The sequence below is a fragment of the Callithrix jacchus genome, chromosome 14 (genome assembly GCF_049354715.1).
Source record: "Callithrix jacchus isolate 240 chromosome 14, calJac240_pri, whole genome shotgun sequence".
In the NCBI taxonomy this organism is placed as follows: domain Eukaryota; kingdom Metazoa; phylum Chordata; class Mammalia; order Primates; family Cebidae; genus Callithrix; species Callithrix jacchus.
Window position 1 is genome coordinate 35,145,356 of NC_133515.1, and position 12,683 is coordinate 35,158,038.

Consider the following 12,683-nt stretch of genomic DNA (forward strand, 5'->3'; position numbering starts at 1 on the left):
ATTGCATGTCACTCCTTGGGTGTTCAATACATGGACCCTGTGGTTGAGGGTTCCTAGGGGACCACCAGGGAAGAAACCCTCCTTTGGGGGACATATGTACTGTTTGTGTGGCCTATTATGAGTTCTCCCCTGACTGTGGCATGGTTACAGGACTTGAACCATGGGAAGCGGAGAAGTTATGGTACCCTTGCCCAGAACAGAAGCCCTTGGAGACTACATTGTTATCCAGGGATGAACGGTTAGCCTGTATTTTGCCTGAGGGATGTGATTTACCTCCATTAGTACCCATGCCTTCTCTATCATTTCAAGCATAGGTTAAAATGGCCAACTGCATTATGCACTGGGCCCACACCTACACTGAGGTGACCAAGGTTTCCAAATGTTGGATCTGCAGCAGCAGCTGCAGATGGCTTGCCTTAGCACACATGTTTAGTGCCTACAGAGAACCAGACATGGCCAGAGACTTGAGATCCCATGGCCAACACCTGGAACACAGAGTGACAAGCTCTGTGCAAAGGACACTGCAAGACTCACAGCATGCCTGCCCCCTAGCTGGCCCATAGCATTTATGATAGGTGGGGCTGACTAGTTGGGAAACATATAGCACCCCCAGCTCAGGCACGATGGTGCATAGAGCAACACTGGGGCGACACCACTGTGGGATACGTAGCCATCACAGCCTGTGTAAACATAACACGTTACCACACTAAAGGTATGGTGGAACAAGAGGCCCCATCAAGGTCAGGACCTGATGGATTTCGTGCCCCCTGTGAGTTTATGGGTCTCTGGGAACACAGGGTGGCCTTAATTACCAAAGTGGATGATATACCCTGAGGGTGGCCTTATGTACCAGCCACTGTCCTCCCCATGTTGCCCAGACACCTGAATAACTGGGAGATGCAATATTCTTGGTTTTTGTGAGTGTGATGAGCCCCCTGGTGGTTCTATCCCTTGGCAATGACTATCCCTGGAACAGGTGTCATAACTGTAGAAGCATAAGTTACTGCTTATGCAGAGCACACCACTCAGACACTAAATTACACCTGAGTGGTCCTCCTCCTGCTAACAGTTGAGGTTGATCATATGAGAAATGTGTTGCAAAACCGAATGGCCTTAGACATAATAACTGCTGCCCAAGAAGACACCTGTGCCCTTTTAGGAACACAATGTTGTACCTTTATCTCTGACAATAGGCAGAACATAACAGCAGCCCTGCAAGGGGTCTCACAGGAGATTAAGGTGGTCGAGAGCCTTACTGATGACCTTCTGCAGAGATGGTGGGAATCCCTCAGGTCTGGCTAACACTGGGCCTTGATAATCATAAGTAGCATAGCTGGGATCCTAGTAGTGAGCTATTGCTCTCTGTATTGTTGTTGTGGGTTATGAATTCAGGGTTTCACCCTATTGGCTCATGTCCCTGCCCAGAGGCCAACCTCTGCTTAAATAACGGAGTGTAAGGGAAATGGCTGTGCTTTAGTCAGGAGTAGGCTGAAGCAGCTTTCTGGTGTAGCATAACTCAGCAAATTTGGAGTGCAGGCACACAACCCTGAACATTGTGCAACCATGCAATGTGTGGTGCATTAAGTGATCACCCCTGTGAGCTTGTGCTTGGCTTGGAGCCATTATTGTCTGTAAAAGGTATAAATACCCTGATAACACTGTACATACAGCTTGCTCATGCCCAGAGAGAGAGTAAACCCATGCCAAAACTGTCTATGACTCCTTGAGTGTTTCTCCAGCTACCCACCACTTGCCCACTGGCTTCCCTAGGACTTCGGTTAGAACCTGACACCCTCCATCCTGAGAACCTTCATTGTCTTCTCATTGGCTGAACTCTGAAGCCCATATTCAACCTTCAAGGGCCTTCATCCTCAAGTCCATGTTTATATTTTCAGACTAATCTACCCATTACTTATCCATAAACATTTCACCTATAGCAAAATTTTCTTTTTATTATTTGAAACTACAGATACTTAATGCCCTTTCTCTTTTTAACAATAGCATGTTAATGTACTCATAATCCCTTTATGTATTTTTTGTGGCAAAATATATATAACAAAATTAGCATTGCAATCATTTTAAGTATACAATTCAGTAGTATTAACTGCACTCAGAATCTTATATAACCACAACCACTATCTATCTATAAAATGTTTTCATTATCCCAAACAGAAACTTTATAACCATTGAACAACACCCCCCACCACCACCACCATCTCCCCACCCATGGCTCTCGGTAACCTCTAATCTACTTTCTTTTTTTTGAGATGGAGTTTCGCTCTTGTTACCCAGCCTGGAGTGCAATGGCACGATCTCGGCTCACCGCAACCTCCGCCTCCTGGGTTCAGGCAGTTCTCCTGCCTCAGCCTTCTGAGTAGCTGGGATTACAGGCATGTGCCACCATGCCCAGCTAACTTTTTGTATTTTTAGTAGAGACGGGGTTTTACCATGTTGACCGGTATGGTCTTGATCTGTTGACCTCGTGATCCACCCTCCTTGGCCTCCCAAAGTGCTGGGATTACAGGCTTGAGCCACCGCGCCCGGCCCTCTACTTTCTGTCTTTATGAATTTGCCTGATCGAGATATTTCATGAGTGCATCATATATTTTTCCTTTTGTGTTTGGCTTATTTTACTTAGCATAATATTTTCAAGGATCATACATATTATACGATGTTCCACTCCTTTTTAAGGCTAAATAATATATCGCTTATATATACGACATTATATTTATATATTCATCTGTTGATAAATACCTGTGTTATTTCCATTTATTGGTTATTGTAAATAATGCTGCTATGAACATCAGTGTTATAAATCTCTTTGAGAACCTACTTTAAATTATTTTAGATATATACCCAGAAGTAGAACTGCTGCATCATGGGTTAATTTTTGTTATTTTGTTCTGAGGACTAGCACACTGTTTTCTGTAGTGGCTGCAACCATTTTACATTCTCAACAGTAGTGCACAAAGTTTCCAATTTCTTCATATCCTCATCAATACTGGTGTACAAGTGACTGTGTGAGTCCCTGTTTTCAAATTGTTTGGGTATTTACTAGGAGTGGAATTACTGAGTCATATGATAATTCTGTCTTTAGGGTTTTTTTTTTAAAAAAAAAAACAAAACTCCACATAGGGACCTCTCCATTTTATATTACCACCAACACAATATTTTCATGGACTTGCCCAAACTTGATATTTTCCTTTCATGTTTTTTTAAGTTGTTGAAATGAGGCAGGATTTTTCTCAGACATTTTGCCAGCTTGAGACCTTTAGCTGGAGAGCTCCAGCCCACAACGCCCCTGTCTGACCCTCATTTGGCCGCATTCTCCACAGGAGGTACCCCAACCACTAAGCCAATGGGCCACACCTGGCTTGCACTCTGGCATGAATCCTGCAGCCACCATGACTATGCTCTCAGCCCCTAGCTGAAGACAGTGTGTGGGCGAGTGAGTGAAGGGTCTAGCCAGCTTCTCCAAGTATTAGCACGGGAGCATGTTCCATGCAGGGCTTACAGCTTGACCAGGCATGTTACAAGTGACTTCCATGACGGACTCTAGAGTCTAGACAAGGGGAACAAGGCACTCAATCAGGGAAGCCCATGACCCAGAAGTCCCAGAGTGGGTGTTACAGTGTGATAACTCTTTCAGTCCTACTGTCCACTGTGCAAGGGACAGTGGCATGTTAATAGCTCTGTCAATCCTGTCGCCCCACTCTGGCCTGTGGCACAGAGGCCCCAGCACTGCTTTCCATGGTGTGGGGCAGCTGCCCTCTGCTAGAGGAGGGTGGAAGGCCACAGTGGTACTGCTTGCTTTGTACTCATGATCAGTAGGGTCCCGAGTTCTTGTTCTGAGTCCAAGAAGAATGAGCTTATGCTGACAATCAAAGGGTGAGAAGAGAGGATAAAAGTTTCACTGAGCGATGAAACAGCTCTTAGTGGAGAGGGAATGAGAGCGTGGTCTCCTACCCAAAATCTGGTCTCTCTCTCTCAGTGTGGCTGGGTCCAGAGCTTTTATGGCTCTGAATGGGAGAGAGCTGTGCTCATTGGGTTGTGAGTATGCAAAAGAGGCTAAAACAAAGGTACCACTCAAAGGTGGGCATGACAGTGTGAAAAGCCAATTAGGAAATGATAGGTATATGTAAAATAGATAAAGGGTGGGTATCAATCAAAGAAAAGTGTGTCAAATGGGAAGAGAGGTTCTCAATCTGGTCTGTAGATTTACCCATGACTTGTAGCTAGGTTTCAAATCGCCTTCCGCTTGAAAGTGGGGTTTCACTGGAACCCACTCCTGTCTGCTTAAGATTTGTCTACTTCCTGTCCATGTTGCTATTAATAACCATCTTAGGAGGTGAGGTGTGAGTGGTTTCTCACTGAGGTTTTAATTGCATTTCCGTAATGACTAAAGATATTGAAAATATCTTCAGGTTCTTTTTCAGCGTTTGTTTGTCTTCTATGGACAAATGTCCATATAGGTCCTTTGCCTAATTTTTATTAGGCTGTTTATTATTTTGTTCTTGAGCTGTAAGTGTACTTTATTAAAAATATTGAGCTCTCCAAAGATATATGATGTATAAATATTTTAAATCCTTAATAGGTTTTATTGTCACTTTCTCGATAATTTTATTTGATGCACAAAAGTTTTCACTTTTCATGAACCTTAATTCAACTATTTTCACTCATGCTGCTTGTTCTTTTGGTGATACATCAACAAAGCCGTTGTTTTATCCAGGGACATAAAGTTTTATGCCTAGGTTTTCTTCTGAGGGTTTTATAGATTTAACACATACATCTGTAAGTTTTTTAGTTGATTTTTGTATAAGGTTTACAAAAATGGGGTTTTAACTTAAATCTTTTGCATGTGGAAATCCAGTCACCCTTGTATTATTTGTTGAGGATAGTTTTCCTTCCCATTGGGAAAGATAACTATCTTTAAAAAAAAAGAATTGTCCATCTGACGGTTTACATCAAGACGTTTAATTCTATTCAGTTGCATATTGTTTCTAATCCTTGTGCCAGTGTCACACTACTTTGATTACTGTTGCTCTGTAAGAAGTTTTGAAATTGAGAAATACGAGCCTTTCTTCTTTTTCAGAGCTTGCTTAGGGTGGTATTGACACAAAAATATTGTCTTCCTGACAATGAACATAAAATATCTTTTCATTTAATTGAGTGTTTTACTTTCTGCGACATTTTCTACTTTTCAGTGGTATCAAAATAATGCTGGACTCATGGAATGAGTTAGGTTGTGTTTTCTCTACTATTTTGTGTAACAGTTTCAGGAAGATTAGTGTTACTTTAAAAATGTTTAATAAAGGTCACAGTGAAATCTTTTGATTCTGGACTTTGCTGGGAGGTTTTAGTTAACTGATTCAATCTCTTATTATAGTTCTGTTTTCTCTATTTATTTTGAGTCAGTTTGGACAATTTGAGTGCTTATAAGATAGTCTTCATTTCATTTAGATTGTCCATTTTTTTAACATACAATTATTCATAATATATTCTTATAATATTTTCTTATTTTTATAAAGTCAATAATTGTGCCTCACTTTCATTTCTGATTTCAGTTATTTTTGTCTTTTCTAATTTCTCAGTATAGCTAAAGGCTTGCTAATTTTATTTAATGTATTTTTGAAGAACCAACTTCGGTTTCCTTTATTGTATTTATGTTCTTTCTTTTTATCTCCACTCTAATCCTATTTTTGTATTTTTGTTTCTTTATTTTCTGAGCACCTTTGGGTATAATTTTTTGTTTGTTTCTACATCCTCAAGATATAAAGTTTGGTTATTAATTCCAACTTTTTCTTATTTTTTAATGCTGTTATTTGTATTCTTAAATTTTTCTCTGGGCACTGCCTTCTCTACATTTATTAAATTTTGGCATGCTGCATTTTTTGTGTACAGTTGTCTTATTTTCTAATTCCCATCATTATTTCTTTTTTGACATATTGGTTGTTTTAGAGTGTCATTCATTTCCATATATTTGTTAATGTTCAAGTTTTCCTTCTGTTATTGTTTTCCTGTTTCATTTTCTTATAGCCAGAAAAGATACTTGTAGGATTTCAGGTCTTTTTATTAATAAGTTTTTTTGAGAGTTGCTTTGTGTCTCACATATGATCTATTTTGGAAACATATGGTCTATCCTGGGGAATGTTTATGTATTAAAAAATCATAAAGAACTTCAATCTCATAGAAGCAGAGTAGAAAGATGATTAACAGAAAATTGTGTGGGTAGTGGGGGAGAAAATAAGGGATGTTGGTCAAGGAATAAAATTTCTGGTTAAGAAAAATAACTTTGAACACCATTGTGATTATATTTAATAATATATGTTGTAAACTTGAAAATTCCTCGGGTAGTAGACCTTAAATATTTTTACTACAAAACATGATAAATATGTGAAGTGACCAATAGGTTAATTAGCTTGATTTAATCATTCAGAATATATGTATTTATGAACATCAAAAATCTGTACAATTTTCTTTGGCAATTACACTGCCATAAAGCTGAAAAAAATAGTCATATTGTCGTAATGAATTGACATTATTCTCAGCGTGCCTTTCTTTGTCCTTTATAACAGTTTTTGACCTAAAGCCTGTTTTGTCTGGTAACAGTAGGGTGACCCCAAACTCTTATTTTGTTACCAGATGCATGAAATATCTTTTCCTATCCATTGCCTTGCATTCCACATATGTCTTTAGATTTGAAATGAGTCTTGTATATAGCACACAGTTTAATCATATTTGTTTTTCTTTTTCATTTAGGAAATTTCTCCACTTAGAGTTCAAACCATTTGCATTTAGAATAGTTACTGATATTGCTTCTCGGTCTTTTGGCTAATATCAAGTGTAGAATAATTACTGATAATGAAAGACACAAGTGCAATTTTGCTTTGCTTTCTAAATGTCTTTTACCTTTTTGTCAGCTATTTCCTCCTTCCTTCCATTATTGTCTTTCTTTTGTTTAATTTTGGGTATTAACAGTTTTAATTCTTTTCTTGTTTATACAAACACACACACACACATACATGCACACATTCTAACTAAATATAGATTGGCAGAATGGATAAAAATCATTATATTTACATGTATAATTATATATTATATAGAACATCATATAGATTACATACAAATTAGTATATATAAATCAGTATATATAAAAGTACATATATAGAATAAAGTATATATATAACAAAGTATATATTACATATACAATAAAGTGTATACACACACACACACACACACACATGCACTTCTTAAAGCAGCTTTAGATTTATGGAAAATTTGAGTGGGAAGTACATAGAGTTCCCTTATACCCTCTCACTCCCTGCCAGCTTCCTCTATTAACATCTGGCAACACTGTGGTACTTTTTTTTTTAACCATTGAAGCACCAATACTGATACATTATCATTAACTAAAGTCTACAGTTTACATCCTAAAATGCATGTCATCACATGAAGAGGTGTTCTGTGCACACAAAGTAGTAAATGTGTGTGACAAAAGTGAGAATAAAAAAATGAAGAAGCTAACACATAATACACACCCACTAAGCTCAGAATACTGGTAAAGATATTTTCTTATTGTCAGGAAGAGAAATTGTAAGTAGAATAGGTATTTGTGCATGAAGACAAATCTCCAGTTAATCTTACATCTGGGGATGAAGAACTTTTGGCCTTTGTGGTACTTTCAAAGTTAAGAGTAGATTCTAATTATATAAGATTTTAAAGAGAACCAAATATTGAGGGATTCCTATAATTTAATTATGCCACATACTTCATAACATGTGGTTATCAGCTAAAAGATATAAAATAATTATTATGTTTCTGAATTAAAGTTCAAGAAAATAATAATAGTAATTGTATTATTGCATTACAGTTTTTTTTTTCTTTATAGGTATAATTTTCAGATACTGATATAGCCAAAAGAAGTATGCACATTTACTCTTATAAAAGTTATTCTTGGTAAACACATAATTATATCATATCAAGGGTGTTAGAATAAGATCACCAGGGAGAAAATTAAAAAGAGAGAGAGAAGAGAGAACTTTATTGTCTTATAGAAGGAGGGATAGTGGAAAAGTGAAACATATGCTTTGTGGCAGAGAAATGTGGTTTTATATATTGTATGCTCCTATGTGGATAGAAAGAAAAAGAATTTGAAAAAAAAATGTGAGGTGCAGAGCAGAGCAAGGCTGAGCGTGATTAACATTTCCTGATTTTGCAATTGTGAATTGTACTTCTGGGTGAGCAAGTATCTATTTCAAATAATGACTTCCTTTCCTCTGGGTAGATAACCCAATCGGGGGATTACTGTATCAAATGGTAGTTCTACTTTTGGTTCTTTTATTTTTTCAGAGGGAGTTTCACTCTTGTTGCCCAGGCTGGAGTGCAATGGCATAATCTCGACTCACTGCAACCTCCACTTCCTGGGTTCAAGCTATTCTGCCTCAGCCTCCCAAGTACCTGGGATTATAGGCATGCACCACCATGCTAGTCTTGTTTTGTATTTTTTGTAGAGACAGGGTTTCTCTATGTTGGTCAAGCTGGTCTTGAATTCCCGACCTCAGGTTATCCACTGGCTTCTGCCTCCCAAAATGCTAGGATTATAGGCATGAACCACTGCTTCAGCCTACTTTTAGTTCTTTTTTTTTTTTTTTTTTTTTTTTTTTAGATGGAGTTACGCTCTTTTTACCCAGGCTGGAGTGTAATGGCGCAATCTCGGCTCACCTGCAACCTCCGCCTCCTGGGTTCAGGCAATTCTCCTGCCTCAGCCTCCTGAGTAGCTGGGATTACAGGCACGCGCCACCATGCCCAGCTAATTTTTTGTATTTTTAGTAGAGACGGGGTTTCACCATGTTGACCAGGATGGTCTCGATCTCTTGACCTCGTGATCCACCCGCCTCGGCCTCCCAAAGTGCTGGGATTACAGGCGTGAGCCACTGCACCCGACCTACTTTTAGTTCTTTAAGGAATCTCCTGTGCTCGCTTAGGCAGCACATATACTAAAAATAGGAATCTCCACACCAGCCTCTGCCTCCGAAAATGCTGGGATCATAGGTGTGAGCTACTACTCCAAGCCTATTTTTAGTTCTTTAAGGAATTTTTCATAGGGGCTGTACAAGTTTACCTTCCCACCAGCAGCATAGAAGTTCCCTGTTCACCCATCCCTGCCAACACCTACTGGTTTTTGATTTTTTGATTATGGCGATTCTTGCAGGAGTAAGGTGGTATCGCATTCTGGTTTTGATTCTTATTTCCCTGATCTCTAGTGATGCTGCATATTTTTTCATATGTTTGCTGGTCACTTGTATATCTTCTTTTGAGAATTGTCTATTCATGTCCTTAGCATACTCTTTGATGGGATTGTCTGCTGATTAGTTTGAGTTTGTTATAGATTCTGGATATTAGACCTTTGTCAGATGTATAGACTATAAAGATTTTTCTCTCACTTTGTGGGTTGTCTATTTACTCTGCTGACTCTTCCTTTTTCCATGTAAAAGCTCTTTAGTTTAATTAGCAAACCAACCCAAATGCCCATCAATCAGTGAGTGGATACAGAAACTATGGTATATATATTCCATCATATGTATGTATATATTTTACATGTATATATGTATATATATCTAAATCCACAGAAAATACTTTTCTTCACTTTCACAGCATCAGGACATCTGTTACTGAAAACTGAGAACTGTTTTTTTATTTTTTTGTTTTTCCATATTTGTTCATTTTTTAAATTCTAATTTATTTTTTTTCATACATTGTTGGGGTACAGGTGGTATTTGGTTACAGGTTGTATTCGTTGATTTGTGAGATTTTGGTGTGCCCATCACGCAAGCAGTACACACTGCACCATATTTGTAATCTTTATCTCTCACCCCACCACACACACTTCCCCCCAAGTCCCAAAAGTCCATTGTATCATTCTTATGCCTTGCATCCTCACGGCTTAGTCCCACATATCAGTGAGAACATACTATGCTTTTCCACTCCTGAGTTACTTCACTTAGAATAATAGTCTCCAACCTCATCCAGGTTCCTGGATGAGAATACCACCTGTAACCTGTAACCAAATACCACCTGTATCCAAATAATGTATGAAAAAAATAAATAAAAGTTTAAAACATAAGCAAATGTGGAGAACCAAAAAAATTTAAAAAAAGCAGTTCTCAGTTTTCAGTAACAGATGTCCTGATGCTGTGAAAGTGAAGAAAAGTATTTTCTGTGGACTTAGATACTGTGTTAAAGGATGGTTATGCCAGAGGCTACAGAGTTTTGTGATATAAGATTTATGTAGTAACCTTAACGCTCAACATATCTAAACTGCAATGCAAAATGCAAAATTCTCTTTAGAAAACAACATGTATTTAACTTCTGATGTTAATGGTTGTAAAATGTTTTCTTTTTAATTTCTAGCTTGTTTTTTCTGTTACTTCTTGGTGAGTTACATTATAGGATTATGTTGGATGAACTACATGTAGAAAGAGGTAAATACATCCCAAAAGTTAAGAATTCAGAGAGGTGGCTTTGCAGAGCTTTATTTATTTGCTAGAATCCGCGAGTCCACAAAGGACTCTCTTGAGTGTCAGAACTAGCACAAAGACAAAAAGGCAAAATCCTCATGAGGGTTGGGGGCAGAGTCATTATTACTAATGAGGATATTTGATGACAAATTACAGAAAAATAAGTTATAAGCAGGTAAAGAGGAAGAGTGTTAGGAATAAATGTTTATTTAGCCAGTCTGTAGTATCTGTCATCGTCAGTGTCTAAGTAAACTTGAGTGGTATCTCTTACCAGCTTTCTCTATTTCAGGGTGTTTTGAAAGCCTATTCTTACTAATAGAAGTTAACAGAAAATAATAATGAATTTTTGTTACATATTCCTATTATGTTTACTTATATTACTTTATTGTTACAATTTAATGATTAATCTGACTTCTATTATTGTTTTTAAGATTTTGTATACATGCTAAAAAATATTATCCCTCAGTTTTTATTTATTTACTTATTTTATGGTACTTTGGGCTCTGGGGTACATGTGCACATCCTACATCCTGCAGGACTGTTGCATAGATACATACATGCCATGGTGGTTTGCTGTCTTCATACCCACGCTCCTCCATTGCCTACATCAGGCATTTCTCCTAGTGTTATCCCTCCCCACCCCCCCAATCCCCAGTCGTCCCTTCCCTTCACTTCCCCCAACCCCCCCCACCTAGCCCAGTGAATGTTGTTCTCTTCCCTTTGCCCAAGTGTTCTCATTGTTTGTCACTCACCTTTGAGTGAAAACATACGTGTTTGGTTTTCTGTTCTTGAGTCAGTTTGCTGAGAATGATGGTTTCTAGATTCATCCATATCTCTACAAAGGACATGAATTTGTCATTTTTTATGGCTGCATAGTATTCTATGGTGTAGATGTTCCAAATGTTCTTTGTCCAGTCTATCATTGATGGGTATTTGGGTTGGTTCCAGGTCTTTGCTATAGTAAACAGTGCCACAATGAACATACGTGTGCATGTGTCTTATAATAGAACAATTTGTAATCCTCTGGGTATATACCCAGTAATGGGATTGCTGGGTCAAATGGAATCTCTGTTTCTAGATCCTTGAGGAATCGCCACACTGTATTTCACAATGGTTGAACTAATTTACACTACCACCAACAGTGTAAAAGTGTTCCTATTTCTCCACATCCTCTCCAGCACCTGTTGTCTCCAGATTTTTTTAATGATTGCCATTCTAACTGGCATGAGATGGTATCTCAATGTGGTTTTCATTTGCATTTCTCTAGTGACCAGTGATGATTAGCATTTTTTTATACGTTTGTTGGTCGTATAAATATCTTCTTTTGAAAAGAGTCTATTCATATCCTTTGATCACTTTTGAATGGGTTTGTTTGTTTTTCTTGTAAATCTGCTTTAGTTCTTTGTAGATTCTGGATATTAACCCTTTGTCAATTGGGTAGATTGCAAAATTTTTTTCCCATTCTATTGGTTGCAGGTTCACTCTAATGATTGTTTCTTAGACGTGCAGAAGCTCTTAAGTTTAATTAGATCCCATTTGTCAATTTTGGCTTTTGTTGACGTTGCTTTTGGTGTTTTAGTCATGAAGTCCTTGCTTGTGCCTATGTCCTGAATGGTGTTGCCTAGGTTTTCTTCTAGGGTTTTTATGGTGTTAGTTCTTATGTTTAAATCTTTTATCCACCTGGAGTTAATTTTTGTGTAAGGTGTAACAAAGGAGTCCAGTTTCAGTTTCCTGCATATGGCTAGCCAGTTTTCCCAACACCATTTATTAAACAGGGAATCCTTTCCCCATTGCTTGTTTTTGTCCCGTTTGTCAAGATCTGACAAAAACCACATGATTATCTCAATAGATGCAGAGAAGGCCTTCAACAAATTCAACAACCCTTTATGCTAAAAACTCTCAATAAACTAGGTATTGATGGAACATATCTCAAAATAATTAATGCTATTTAGGACAAACCTACAGCCAATATCATACTGAGTGGGCAAAAACTAGAAGCATTCCCTTTAAAAACTGGCACTAGACAAGGATACCCTCTCTCACCACTCCTATTCAATATAGTATTAGAAGTTCTAGCCAGAGCAATTAGACAAGAAAAAGAAATAAAGGGCATTCAATTAGGAAAGGAAGTCAAATTGTCCCTATTTGCAGATGACATGATTGTAT